This window comes from Podarcis pityusensis (assembly GCF_964106645.2).
Source record: "Podarcis pityusensis genome assembly, chromosome: 15".
In the NCBI taxonomy this organism is placed as follows: domain Eukaryota; kingdom Metazoa; phylum Chordata; class Lepidosauria; order Squamata; family Lacertidae; genus Podarcis; species Podarcis pityusensis.
The window spans coordinates 3,702,370-3,715,932 of NC_138040.1; positions in this window are offsets into that span (position 1 = coordinate 3,702,370).

A 13,563-nucleotide genomic window follows, 5' to 3' on the forward strand; every position below is an offset into this window, starting at 1 on the left:
CGTTCCAACGTTCCACGGAGCTTTGAAGAAGTTGCCCCGCTCCCCAGGCGTGGGCGGGGCCGTAGAGTTCACAGAACGTTGACGGCGCGCTCCGAACCGCGTGGGCTGCGGCCGCCGAGACTTCCGAATCCCCTGTCGCTAACACTCCGTTCCATTTTCCCCGCTGGATAGTTTCCGGGAAAGGGGGTGTACCGGGTGGGTGTTGGGATAGATCGCAGTGTTACTTGGTGCATACTAAGGAAGAGGCGCCTCTGGTGTTGGGCAAACAGGTTTGTAGGCTTATTTAGTTTATTTTTAAATGAATGCACCCCCCGCAACAAGAGCCTCCCTCTAACCTGGCGTGTTTTAGTTTCGTTTTTTAAAACAAGGATGGCTAAGATGCACTTAAAAGAAGAAAAAAATTACAGGAAAGGAGCTTTTTCCAGACCGAGGGCCGCATTCCTTCATTTTGGCGGGGGCGGGCCAGGACAATGGTGGGTGTGGCTAGGGGCAAAAGGGGGTGGAGTGTTGGAGGTGACTGCATTTAAGCAAAGCAAAGTTCTCTACGCACAGACCTCTCCATCGTCCATTCTCCATCCAGGCGAGAAAGAGACATAAGCACCTTTTAGCGACAAATCCCAGTCGGGCAAAGCGCCAGAGGAGGGTATGAAGCATGGCTGGTGGGGGCGTGGCCTACAGAAATGGGGCGTGGCCTAAGGAGCATCTGGGAGGCTGTACTGTACAGTGGTACCTCGGATTACATATGCTTCAGGTTACAGACTCCGCTAACCCAGAAATAGTACCTCGAGTTAAGAACTTTGCTTCAGGATGAGAACAGAAATTGTGTTCCGGCGGCAGCAGGAGGCCCCATTAGCTAAAGTGGTGCTTCAGGTTAAGAACGGTTTCAGGTTAAGAACAGACCTCCGGAACAAATTAAGTACTTAACCCAAGGTACCACTGTACTAGGCCCCTGGGCTTTAAGTTCCCCATCCGTCCTCTATCACCCAGGGTTGCCATATTTCAGAAAGGGCCCAGGGCCACCCACTGAGCTTCACAACTTTCCTGATCCTACTCCGATCTTTTATAACTGCTGTTCTTCTAATTCCTGAAAAGGAGTTGGTTCTGATATCTCCCTTCTCGGGGCTAGGGTGGAAATGGCCCCAGTTAATATTTAAAACTGTTGAGGAGGAAGGCGAAGGCGGGTAAGCTGTCAAGTTCGATTTGGATCTCAAAACCACCTACAGATCTTGCAAAATGTGGATTAGAAGGGAATGGGGAGTGGAAAGGCTGCCTGCTGTGCCAGAGATCATAGAGTGTAGCCTAGAAAAGGGAATGCTGGAATATAAAACTCTATATTCTGAGCGACTGAACGATAGGCACAGGTCTTGCTATCGCTATACAAAAATTCACTTATCCAAATCAGTACCCAAACACACTGCAGGTTCAGATATCCAAACAGCCAGACCTGCATATATACTGTCTTATTTTTTTGTGTTTTGCTGGTCCATGGCAGCCGTTTCACCAGAAACCACGGCAGGATGGAGCAAGGGGGAGAGATCGGACAAATAAGATCGCACTTTCCCCATCTTTCCTGGCTTTGTGCAAGATTTCAGTAGGCTTTCCAGGGTTTTTCTGTCATCTTAGCGTCAAAATTTAAACCTCTGCCAATCAAACACCACTAGTGACAAAGGCTGAGAACCATGAACATGGGCTTCTTAATTATGGGTAGGCAAACTAAGGCCCAGGGGCCAGATCTGGCCCAATCACCTTCTAAATCCAGCCCATGGATGGTCCGGGAATCAGCTTGTTTTTACATGAGTAGAACGTGTGCTTTTATTTAAAATGCATCTCTGAGTTATTTGTGGGGCTGTGATAGGAATTTTATGGTCTTAGATATATGGTAATGTTCATAAGCGTACCAACCGAGCACATACATAGATCAGCACAGGAAGACCGACCTGGAATCATTTTGATTCCTAAACTAAGCAAATGTTTTCTCTGCAAGGTCAAAGTGGGAAACCTCCCACTGTCTTCCTTCACAAATCTTGTCTTAAGGGCACATTTAAGATATGAATGGGGTGTGAGCCTGTGACCTGGCCCAGGAACTAAGTATTTATCACTACAAAAGACTGGCCAGGCTCCCCAGGCAATCCAATCAAGTAACCTGCCAGACAGGAGATAAACAACGACAGGAGAAAAACAGCATTCAAATTTCTGTTTAGACCGCCTTTTCTGTGATGTAGGTGTGATGTATCTGAGGGGTGGTCTTAAGTTACACCCCTTCTGTGATGTATGTATGATGTTTCTGGGGGTGGTCTTGATCTACAGGGTAGCAATTTCAAAAGTCTTTATAAGGCCTTGCACGCCATTGTTCTGGGTTCCTCCTCTCTCCTGCGGGTGAGGGGAGCACCCTGTTGCAACAGATCAATAAAGATCTGGCTTACTAGCTGCTTTGCTTCTCAGTATTCTCTGGTTGGCCTCTGTTATTCTCTCCTACCAATAGGGAACCTATACAAGGACTCTATATGGGCTCTTGGATACCCCATAAGGGGAAAGGGCAATTTTTTGTTTACAACAGGGCATAGGAATTCATTCATATATATATTTCCAAAGTACAGTCCGGCCCCCCACAAGGTCTGAGGGACAGTGGACCGGCCCCCTGCTGAAAAAGTTTGCTGACCCCTGTTCTTAGTCAATAAAAGTAAAGGGACCCCTGACCATTAGGACCAGTTGTGGCTGACTCTGGGGTTGCGGCGCTCGTCTCGCTTTAGTGGCCAAGGGAGCCGGCGTACAGCTTCCAGGTCATGTAGCCAGCATGACTAAGCCGCTTCTGGCGAACCAGAGCAGCACACAGAAACTCCATTTACCTTCCCACCAAAGCAGTACCTATTTATCTACTTGCACGTTGACGTGCTTTCGAACTGCTAGGTGGGCAGGAGCTGGGACAGAGCAACGGGAGCTCACCCCGTCACGGGGATTCGAACCACCGACCTTTTGATCGGCAAGTCCTAGGCTCTGTGGTTTAACCCACAGCACCACCCACGTCCCTTCTTAGTCAATATGGCAACCCATTTTCAAACCTCTTCTCTGCTCACCTCTTTCAAAGCGTTATTTGAGGGATCGAACTCTTGCAAAAGGCCGGCTTTTTACGAGGCAAGCAGTTTTTATAAAACGCCACCATGAGCTCCTGTGTAGTGTAAACACGGCTGGACAACCGTTGTGGGTGTGCCAATCACAAGAGCCTTGTGTTCCCTCTGCTGAGAAATTCCTGCTTTGGAATCTAGAAGTGGCAAGACGGGACTGGCTGTTCCCCATCTCTGGACGACACCACTGTGTTTTGATGCACTGTGCTGATGCCAGCGAGGCCTGGCACGGGCAAGAGAAAACTGGCATCACTTAGACTTCAAAACACCTACCTGTTCTATTCTTTTTGTAAAATCATTCCTTTATGTACCTGACTGTGTTAATTGCTTCTCACGAGCATATCTCACAGCAATCTCACAGTTGCTATTAAACTGCAGTTTCATATGCAGAAAACCGCCAATTAAACGCAAATCGTTCATATTTTTTTAAAAAATGTATATCAAATTCTCTGTATAGAGACAGTTAAAAACAAGTCCATATATGAAGACAGTTCCATAGATTAAATGCAAATTTTAATCCAAGGCAGATACATTGTACACACTCCAAATATTTAAAGCTGCACACACACCCCTCCAATAATACTGTATTTTACCCCTTACAGAGCTACAAATCCCAACACAAAAAATAGTTCCCAGTACACTTTGGTGGTGGCGGTGAAATGTGCTTTAAATGTGCGGTGTGTGAACAGCCGAAGAAAATATAGGTTGGCAGTCAACTATGTTTTCTTAATCAAAAACAGACCCACTTCAAATAATGACAATGGCAAAATTAGACCCATTGACTTCAATGAGTCTGACTTTGTTGAGGGGTCATTCCTTTCTATGTGCTTACTCTTGAGCAAAGCTTAGCTGAGCACCACCCATAATTCTGCCTCCGGGAATATTGTTTCCACACATAGGCAAGCGTAATCAGTTGAAATGAATTTGATTGGGCTGTAGCTGTCACCTCATAGGTCCCTGCCCCAATGAGCTTACAAATTGCATTTCGACTATGCCAGGTGGAGTGAGAGAGAGTGACTATGGGCAGAACTGGCATCCACCTCTGCCATCCTTTGCCAACTCAGCTGATTCCTGCCCTGGATCCACACCCATGGAGAGAAAAAGTTGTTCCAGTGCTGTGAGTAATGCTGGATCTCTGGGCCTCGCTGCCTTGCCAACATCCCGCAACCCCCCTGAAGTATTGTCCAGAATCAAAATACAGTGGTACCTCGGGTTAAGTACTTAAGTCCGTTCTTAACTTGAAACTGTTCTTAACCTGAAGCACCACTTTAGCTAATGGGGCCTCCCGCTGCCACCGCACAATTTCTGTTCTCATCCTGAAGCAAAGTTCTTAACCTGAAGCACTATTTCTGGGTTAGCGGAGTCTGTAACCTGCAGCGTCTGTAACCCGAGGCAGCACTGTACTGAAAGTCTGCTTTAGAGTATGAGACAAGTCAAGGAATCACTGAGAGAGTGTCCCACACAAATACATTTTACAGTGGTACCTCGGGTTAAGAACTTAATTCATTCTGGAGGTCCGTTCTTAACCTGAAACTGTTCTTAACCTGAAGCACCACTTTAGCTAATGGGGCCTCCCGCTGCCGCCGCATGATTTCTGTTCTCATCCTGAAGCAAAGTTTTTAACCCGAGGTACTATTTCTGGGTTAGCGGAGTCTGTAACCTGAAGCGTCTGTAACCGGAGGTACCACTGTATAGTGAAATAGGTAGGTCTTAAGTGCTCCTAGTTATGATACCTATTGCCACCCACCCAATCAGAGGGGTTGAGAAACAGTGATTTGCCAAGCTACACATACCATCCTGGCAAGGTAACAATGCGTCCCGGGTGAGGAAACCTGACCAACCTCATGATCACGTCACCCCCGCTGAATGTAAGCACTAGGTTCTGCCCTCCTGTTAAATAAAACAGCTGTCCACACATGAATCAAGCTTTGTCAAAAGCCTGTTGCCAGCCTGCAGGTGGCAGCTCAAAATCCACCTTGGCAGTTGGTGGGAAGTTTGTGTGTTCAGGCAGAATCACCTACGCGTCCTCTGCTTATCTCTTATTTTCCCTTTCCCTGCCCACTGCTCTGTTGTCTTCCAGTTTCTAAATTGTATGCCCCTTGGGGCAGAGACTTGCTGTCTCCTTGTTTGCAAAGCGCCACGCTGCAACAATGCACCCATTAAATGTAATCTTTGGGGGAAACGTAATCAGATTTTGCCCTAGAGCAGGCCTTACGCAAGGGACGCGGGTGGAGCTGTGGGTTAAACCACAGAGCCTAGGACTTGCTGATCAGAAGGTCGGCAGTTCGAATCCCCGCGACGGACTGAGCTCCCGTTGCTCAGTCCCAGCTCCTGCCAACCTAGCAGTTCGAAAGCACATCAAGTGTAAGTAGATAAATAGGTACCGCTCCAGCGGGAAGGTAAACAGCGTTTCTGTGCGCTGCTCTGGTTCGCCAGAAGCGGCTTAGTCCTGCTGGCCACATGACCCGGAAGCTGTATGCTGGCTCCCTCGGCCAATAAAGTGAAATGAGCGCCGCAACCCCAGAGTCAGCCACGACTGGACCTAATGGTCAGGGGTCCCTTTACCTTTACCTAGGCCTTACGCAACCTAACGCCTTCCAGATATTTTGGACTACAAAGCCTATGAGCGCAGGCCTCCACCAAGGCTGTTGTGGGGGGTGGGGTGGGAATATCCCATCTGATAACCCAGCGAACTTCTGCCAGTCAGTGTCAATGGTATTGAGCTACATGGACCAATAGTCTTACCCAGCTTAAGGCTGTCTTCCCGTGTCGGAGTGGAGCTATGGCAATTCTTCTACTAGCTTTCACTAGGCGTCCTTATCAGCTACACAAAACACTCCAGTTCATTTCACAAGTGACTGTCTCTTTGGTCTCAAGGGACAAGAGAGGACTCCTGCATGTTGAGGTCTAGCAACTTGAGCTTTTTTCAAACGGGTTCTTTGAATGCGTCCACAGGCTGGGGGGCCGAAATCAAACAGAATAAGGAATATAAAAAGGGCTTAAGTGGCACATAGATGCCAGCCATTCCCAACTGGGTGCCCTCAGGATGTTTTGCACTACATCTCCCATCAGGCTCAGCCAGCACAGCTTGATGGAATTTGTTCTCTGCAGTGGCTTTTTAAGAAACATTGATCACTAAAAAATGTGCATTTTTTGCTGAGGTTTTTTTTTTGGGGGGGAGAGAATCTGCAGTTGGGCTACATTTCCCATCACCCCTGACCATTGGCTGGGGCTGATGGGAGTTGGAAGGCCACAGCTTCCATATCCCTGGTCTAAATATATGATAAGCCAGATACCAGTCTCCCACCCACCCCCTAAAAGAAACCTTTGCAGGAATACAGTGGTACGTCAGGTTAAGTACTTCATTCGTTCCGGAGGTCTGTTCTTAACCTGAAACTGTTCTTAACCTGAAGCACCACTTTAGCTAATGGGGCCTCCTGCTGCTGCCGCGCCGCCGGAGCCCGATTTCTGTTCTCATCCTGCAGCAAAGTTCTTAACCTGAAGCACTATTTCTGGGTTAGCAGAGTCTGTAACCTGAAGCGTATGTAACCCGAGGTACCACTGTAATTAGTTGCAATTATTCAAACCTGATTACAGCAGAAATCTCCGTGGCACAAAAACTTGGTTAGGGTCGTGAGTGATTCCCACTCACTTCCAATTTTCCGGCTAATGTTAGTGCACTCTTAACTTCCACCCACTGATAATATTCTGGAAACAGTGGTGGAGGTTTTAATCTAGTGCCCAGATAGGACAATTTCAGCCCTCCTTTTCATCCCATATAGTTCTTGAGCAGATGTGATAAAGCCAGACATGTCTTTCTAATTAGTTTATTTTCATTTCCTATCTCCACCCTTCCTCCCCACTTAAAATACCATAGCTGCAAACTGCCTTCTTCCCTCCTTAAATGGAAACCAAACATGTCAATAAGAAGGCAGGTCCTAATTGCCCTGAATTAGTACACACCCAGCAACAAAGCCATCTTTGAGTCAGGAACACCATGGGAACACCAACAAGGAGGAAACTACATTCCAAGTATATTAATTTATCCAATCGGGACTGGAACCTCGAGTGGTGAGATGTGATGGGTGTGACTTAAATATTTCACTCTCTTTTTTAATTATTGCTTCAGGACAGGGACATCCCAGGTTCAGTCCTCAACATCTGCAGGCAGAGCCAGATGTGCATGAATTAAGTGGCCAATTTTAATGATTTACTCAGTTGCTTCAAGAGAGCAGCTGAACTGACATGGCAATCTATCACAGTGTTCCTCCACCTTGGGTTCCAAGATTTATCATCACCGTCACCTAAATTTATCATCACCGTCACCATCAACTAAATTTGTATTCCACCTTTCATTTGTAGATCTCAGGATCGTTCACAGCTTAAGATAAAGGAAAGGTAAAGGTAAAGGGACCCCTGACCATTAGGTCCAGTCGTGACCGACTCTGGGGTTGCGGCACTCATCTCACTTTATTGGCTGAGGGAGCCGGCGTATAGCTTCCGGGTCACGTGGCCAGCATGACTAAGCCGCTTCTGGCAAACCAGAGCAGCGCACGGAAACGCCGTTCACCTTCCTGCCGCAGCGGTACCTATTTATCTACTTGCACTTTGACGTGCTTTCAAACTGCTAGGTTGGCAGGAGCAGGGACCGAGCAACGGGAGCTCACCCCGTCACGGGGATTCGAACCGCCGACCTTCTGATCGGCAAGTCCTAGGCTCTGTGGTTTAACCCACAGCGCCACCCGCGTGCCAGATAAAGTATACAGACACAAAATACAAGATAAAAACAAGATCAAGAAACTTCCTGGTGTAGTGGTTAAGAGCGGTAGTCTCGTAATCTGGTGAACCGGGTTCGCGTCTCCGCTCCTCCACATGCAGCTGCTGGGTGACCTTGGGCCAGTCACACTTCTTTGAAGTCTCTCAGCCCCACTCACCTCACAGAGGGTTTGTTGTGGGGGAGGAAGGGAAAGGAGAATGTTAGCCGCTTTGAGACTTCTTAAAGGGAGTGAAAGGCGGGATATCAAATCCAAACTCCTCCTCCTCTTCTTCTTCTCCTGGACTACATCTATCACCGTCCATCATATTTGGCCAGCTTAGCCAATGGTTAGTGTTATAAGAATTTTAAGGTCTCAAATATAGAATAAATATTCATAAACGCACACATATCTAAATATATGAACCATGTGTCTGAAATAGTAAGAGAGAGCAATCCTGAAGCCATTTTGACTCTCCCAATGACCTCAAATATTCCTCTGCAGTAAGGGAGAAAGCCTTCCCATTGTCTTTTTGCTTGCAAATCCTGTCTTAAGGGCGAATTTGTGTCTGAATAGGGTGAGCCTGTGACCTGGACTCAGGAACTAAAGTATTAACCATCACAAAAGAATGGCCAGACTACCCAGGTAATGCAATCAGTGACCATTATCAGGTGTCCTGGCAGACAGGATTTCTGCTGTAGACTGCCTCCTTCTGTGATGAATGTATGATGTTTTGAAGGGTGGTGATCTTGGGCTACAGGGTGGGCAATTTCAAAAATCTATATAGGGGCTTGTGCACCAATGTACTGGGTTCTCCTCCCTCCTGCGTGTGGTGAGTGAGGACCCTGTTGCAAAAGTTCCTTTAATAAATATCAGGCTTCCTAGCCGCTTTGCATCTCAATATTCTCTGGTTGGCCTCTATTATTTCTCCTACCAATAGGGAACCCACTTAAGGACTCTATATGGGCTCTGGAATACCCCATAAGCAAAAGGGAGCAGTTTTTCTTATAACAGGGATGATGGGAAATGTAGTCCAACACCATCTGGAGGCGCAAGGTTGCTGTTGTCGTCTTGACCATTATGGTCATAGCAACCACAGGAAATAATAATCCTATACTCTAGTTGTCATTGGCATCCGTCTGTCTCGAGAGACAATGGAGTCTGCCTTCGGGGGTGAAGCCAGATTGCCGTGCTAGCAGCAGTAAAGTGACCTCCCTGGTGTGCAAGTCTGGGCAGTGGGTCTGGGGGTGCTGGGCTGCCCAGACGACAAGACCACCCCCCCCCCAGCCTCACTGATGTGGTCCAAAGGAAAGCAGAGCTGAGGTCCAGCACCGAGGACCTTCTGGCAGCTCCCTCATTGCGAGAAGTGAGGTTACAGGGAACCAGGTAGAGGGCCTTCTGTCTATCACAAATTTGTCAGAATCAGACAACAAATATGTGATTTCTGTTTGATCATCACCATCAGGTATCTTAACCATGTCAGAAAAAATTTTTTGCCCTTGGTTCAGAATACAAGAAGCAGTGTATAAATGATGATAAAGATCTTCTGCTGCTTGGGCACTAAACATTGGCGCTGTTCTACTGGAATTTTTTCTGCCACGTGCCTCTAAATATTCTGACGGCGTCATCTGAAGCCGCAAAGCCAGAAATGCTTTCTAAACGAACTAACTGGTAAATCATGTAGGTAAATCTCAAATCCATGTGATAATTTAAGAAAATGCAACTGTGACAAGAACGGTTTATGGAATGCTTGTAGATCTCACTGAGCATAGAAATCACCCACCCACCCACACATATATACATATACATACATATATATATATATATATATATATATATATATATATGAATGAGTCTGAGTGAGGGCCTGTTTTTAAGAACCTGCAGAAGTATATCAAAAGCAAACATTTGCTCTTCACAATTTGCTACCCAAGTAGTCTCTCTGTGCAGCTGTAGCTTCCATATTAAGAAGTTTAAAACAATACATAAACAAAACCATTAAAATGGAAGACTGTACGGGCAGAATTCCAGTCTCCGCTTTAATACTAGCTGCCGGTGGGCAAACCAAGTAATATTTTGAGGATTTTGTTTTGAATAATTTCCAGTTGACTGGAGGGTCAGATTCCCCAAACTACATTGACCTGGAGTGACTTTCCGTCAGACAGTTTCGTACCAGCCAAAGAGACTTATAATTTTTAGTGATTGTTGTGCTCCTTGATTCAGATCAGCCTTCTCCATCTGGTGCCCTCCAGATGGTTTCAACTACAAATCCCATCAGCCATTGTGGCCAATAGTTAGGGATGATGGGAATTGTAGTCCATCAACATCTGTAGGGCACTGTGTTGGAAACGGTTGCTTTACATCATTATTTATTGTTGCTGCTGTATATCATGACACATCTTAATAAACTATTGATAGAGGCCTCGATGCGTTTAGCCATTATCTACCTTTATCTCTCCTGATTCCTGACTTAAAACTCGTACTCTGGGATTTACTAAAGGAGTAAATTTGCTGGTTCTGGGTCTCTATGAGTGATTACTCCCCCAGGTTACAGATCTGCTTGGGGAGATAGCTTAGGAGCCAAGAGAGACCACAGACAGCGTGCTTCCGCTCTGTGAAGCATATCCCTGAATGGAGAGGAACATGCTAATTTCAGGAGATGAAGTTGTGTTGTTGTGGAGGGGGATTGTGGGCCCAGAAAGTAATATGGGCTGGCATGCCAGGCTAATTGACGGACCCCCTTGCCTTGGCAACTGAATGCAGAGATAATGACACTTCCAAGTTCATTTGTGGCAGATTAGCATAGGCTCACAGAGTGGGGGGAAAAGAAACAAGCAGAGGCTAGGTACTACTTTTTCTTTTCTTTAATGCGGTTCCTACTTCACGCCAGCTGCTCAGATGGTGACGCTTCTTTGCAAGACCCTTTGCATTTCTCATTAAAAGCTAAAGGTTGCATTTTGTCAGACTGAAGCTCTTCTGTCAAAGCTCAAATGTGTTTTACAAGTTGAGTAAGTAAACACGATTGACTCCCAGGAGATTGCAGTCGTGCTGATCCTAATAAGAGCTGGGTATTGTCAGGTCTTACTGCTGTTTCGGGGAGTGTGTGTGAATGATAACCGATAAATACAGCTGCCTGAATTTTTTAGAGCATCCTTGGGGTATGTGCGAGAGGCTATATATTTGAGGTTTCTTTCCTTCTCTTCACTTCTAGGATGAATCTAAAAACATTCCTGTTTGCTCACCGGGGCATTTCCTAACTGAAAGACATTGTTCCTGTCAACCTGCAATTATTAGCTGTGAGAGCAAACAATTGGCTTTGTTCTTAAGTTTTAATCACCAACACGTTTCCTGCCCTGGGCTCCTTGAGGAGGAAGGGCGGGATATAAGTTGAATATACATAAATAAAAATAATAATGCAGAAGGGCCGCCAAGACCATAGAACACTGGTCTTGAAAGACCTACATTGACTCTCAGTACATTTCCGAGTACAATTCAAAGTGTTGGCGCTGGCCTTTAAAGCCCTAAACGGCCTCAGCCCAGTATACCTGAAGGAGCATCTCCACCCCCATCGTCCAGCCCGGACACTGAGGTCCAGCGCCGAGGGCTTTCTGGCGGTTCCCTCCCTGTGAGAAGAGAGGTTACAGGGAACCAGGCAGAGGGCCTTCTCAGTGGTGGCGCCTGCCCTGTAGAACGTCGTCCCATCAGATGTCAAGGAGATAAACAACTATCTGACTTTTAGAAGACACCTGAAGGCAGCCCTCTTTAGGGAAGCTTTTAATGTTTGATGTTTTATTGTGTTTTTAATCTTTTGTTGGAAGCCCCCCAGAGTGGCTGGGGAAACCCAGCCAGATGGGTGGGGTATAAATAATAAATTATTAGTATTAGTATTAAATTATAATAAGCTGCCACGGCGAGTCCCTATACTTCAGAATTTGCCGCAACGCCACTGAGATCAAAGTACTCACAAAGGCAGAAGAGCAGTGTTTGGTTAAGACGCTGGCAACCCTTGCCGGCAGAGGGAGGCCAGTTCCAGATTCTGAAGCGGAGAAAAGGTTTGTAATAATAATAATAATAATAATAATAATAATAATAATAATAATAATAATTTTATTATTTATACCCCGCACACCTGGCTGAGTTTCCCCAGCCACTCTGGGCGGCTTCCAATCAAGTGTTAAAAACAATACAGCATTAAATATTAAAAACTTCCTTAAACAGGGCTGCCTTCAGATGTCTTTTAAAGAGAAGATAACTGCTTATTTCCTTCACATCTGAAGGGAGGGCGTTCCACAGGGCGGGCGCCACTACCGAGAAGGCCCTCTGTCTGGTTCAAGGTGGAGCAAGGTGCTTCTGTAGCTACCGGAGCTGTAACTTCGCCAAAGGTTATTGTGCGGCATGTGAGGGCTTGCACGAAGCAGCTGGATGTATTTGGAAATTTTCTATAAAGAGACGTCTCCCTGGAGCAATGTGAGGTGTTTGGTTTTTGAAAAAAACAACACGTACAGACAAATACCAGTAGCAGTAAGAGCAATCATAGCTGTGGCGTAAGGAAATTGGAAGAGCTTGGCTACAGCCACAGGGTCAAACGGAGCCCATATATTCCAGGGTCCTGTTCTCACGGTGGCCCCCCAGATGCCCCCAAGCAGGACCTGGGGGCCGCAGCAACTCTCCCTGCTTGTGATTCAGAGGCTTATTGCATCTGAAAGTGGAGCAGGCAGAACGCAGCCATCATGGCTGTTGCAGAATAATTAAAGGTTGGCTTTTGCTGCCCAGTTCCCCAAGGGACTGAGTCCCCAAAGTCCATGACTGGCCAGAGAAGAATGGATGGAGGTAAAATCCAGCGAAAGCAAGGCAGATCTTTATTTTTCTGTTGCAACAGAGTCCCTCCACCTCCTTGCAAGGAGGTGAGAGACCCAGAACAAAGATGTGTTGGAAGTAAAGACTTTCGGCACTGTCCATCCCCTTAGCCAAAGACCACCCTATGAAGCGTCATACATGCATCACAGAAATGTCTACCGCAGACATTTGAGAGGCTGGCTTCTCTCCTGCCTGCCAAGATAAGTGTTTTACTGATTGCATTACCTGGGCAGTCTGGCAATTCTTTTGAGATGGTAATTCTGGGGTAGCCATTTGTCCTCCTTTTCCAGGACATGTCCCCTTTTTCACGGGTATGTAAAACAAGAGTCGGGACGCAGGTGGCGCTGTGGGTTAAACCACAGAGCCTAGGACTTGCCGATCAGAAGGTCAGCGGTTCAAATCCCCGCAACGGGGTGAGCTCCCGTTGCTTGGTCCCTGCTCCTGCCCACCTAGCAGTTCGAAAGCATGTCAAAGTGCAAGTAGATAAATAGGTACCGCTCTGGCGGGAAGGTAAACGGTGTTCCGTGCGCTGCTCTGGTTCGCCAGAAGCGGCTTAGTCGTGCTGGCCACATGACCTGGAAGCTGTACGCCGGCTCCCTTGGCCAGTAAAGCAAGATGAGCGCCGCAGCCCCAGAGTCGGCCACGACTGGACCTAATGGTCAGGGGTCCCTTTACCTTTTTAAAACAAGAGTCATCATAGCGATCCATAGTTAAAAGTAGAAGTCAGCAAATGTGTCCTCTTTTTTACTCTTCAAAATATGGCAACCCTAGAAATACCTTAGTTCTTGAATCCAGGTCACCGTCCCACCCTATTCATACCCAAATATGCC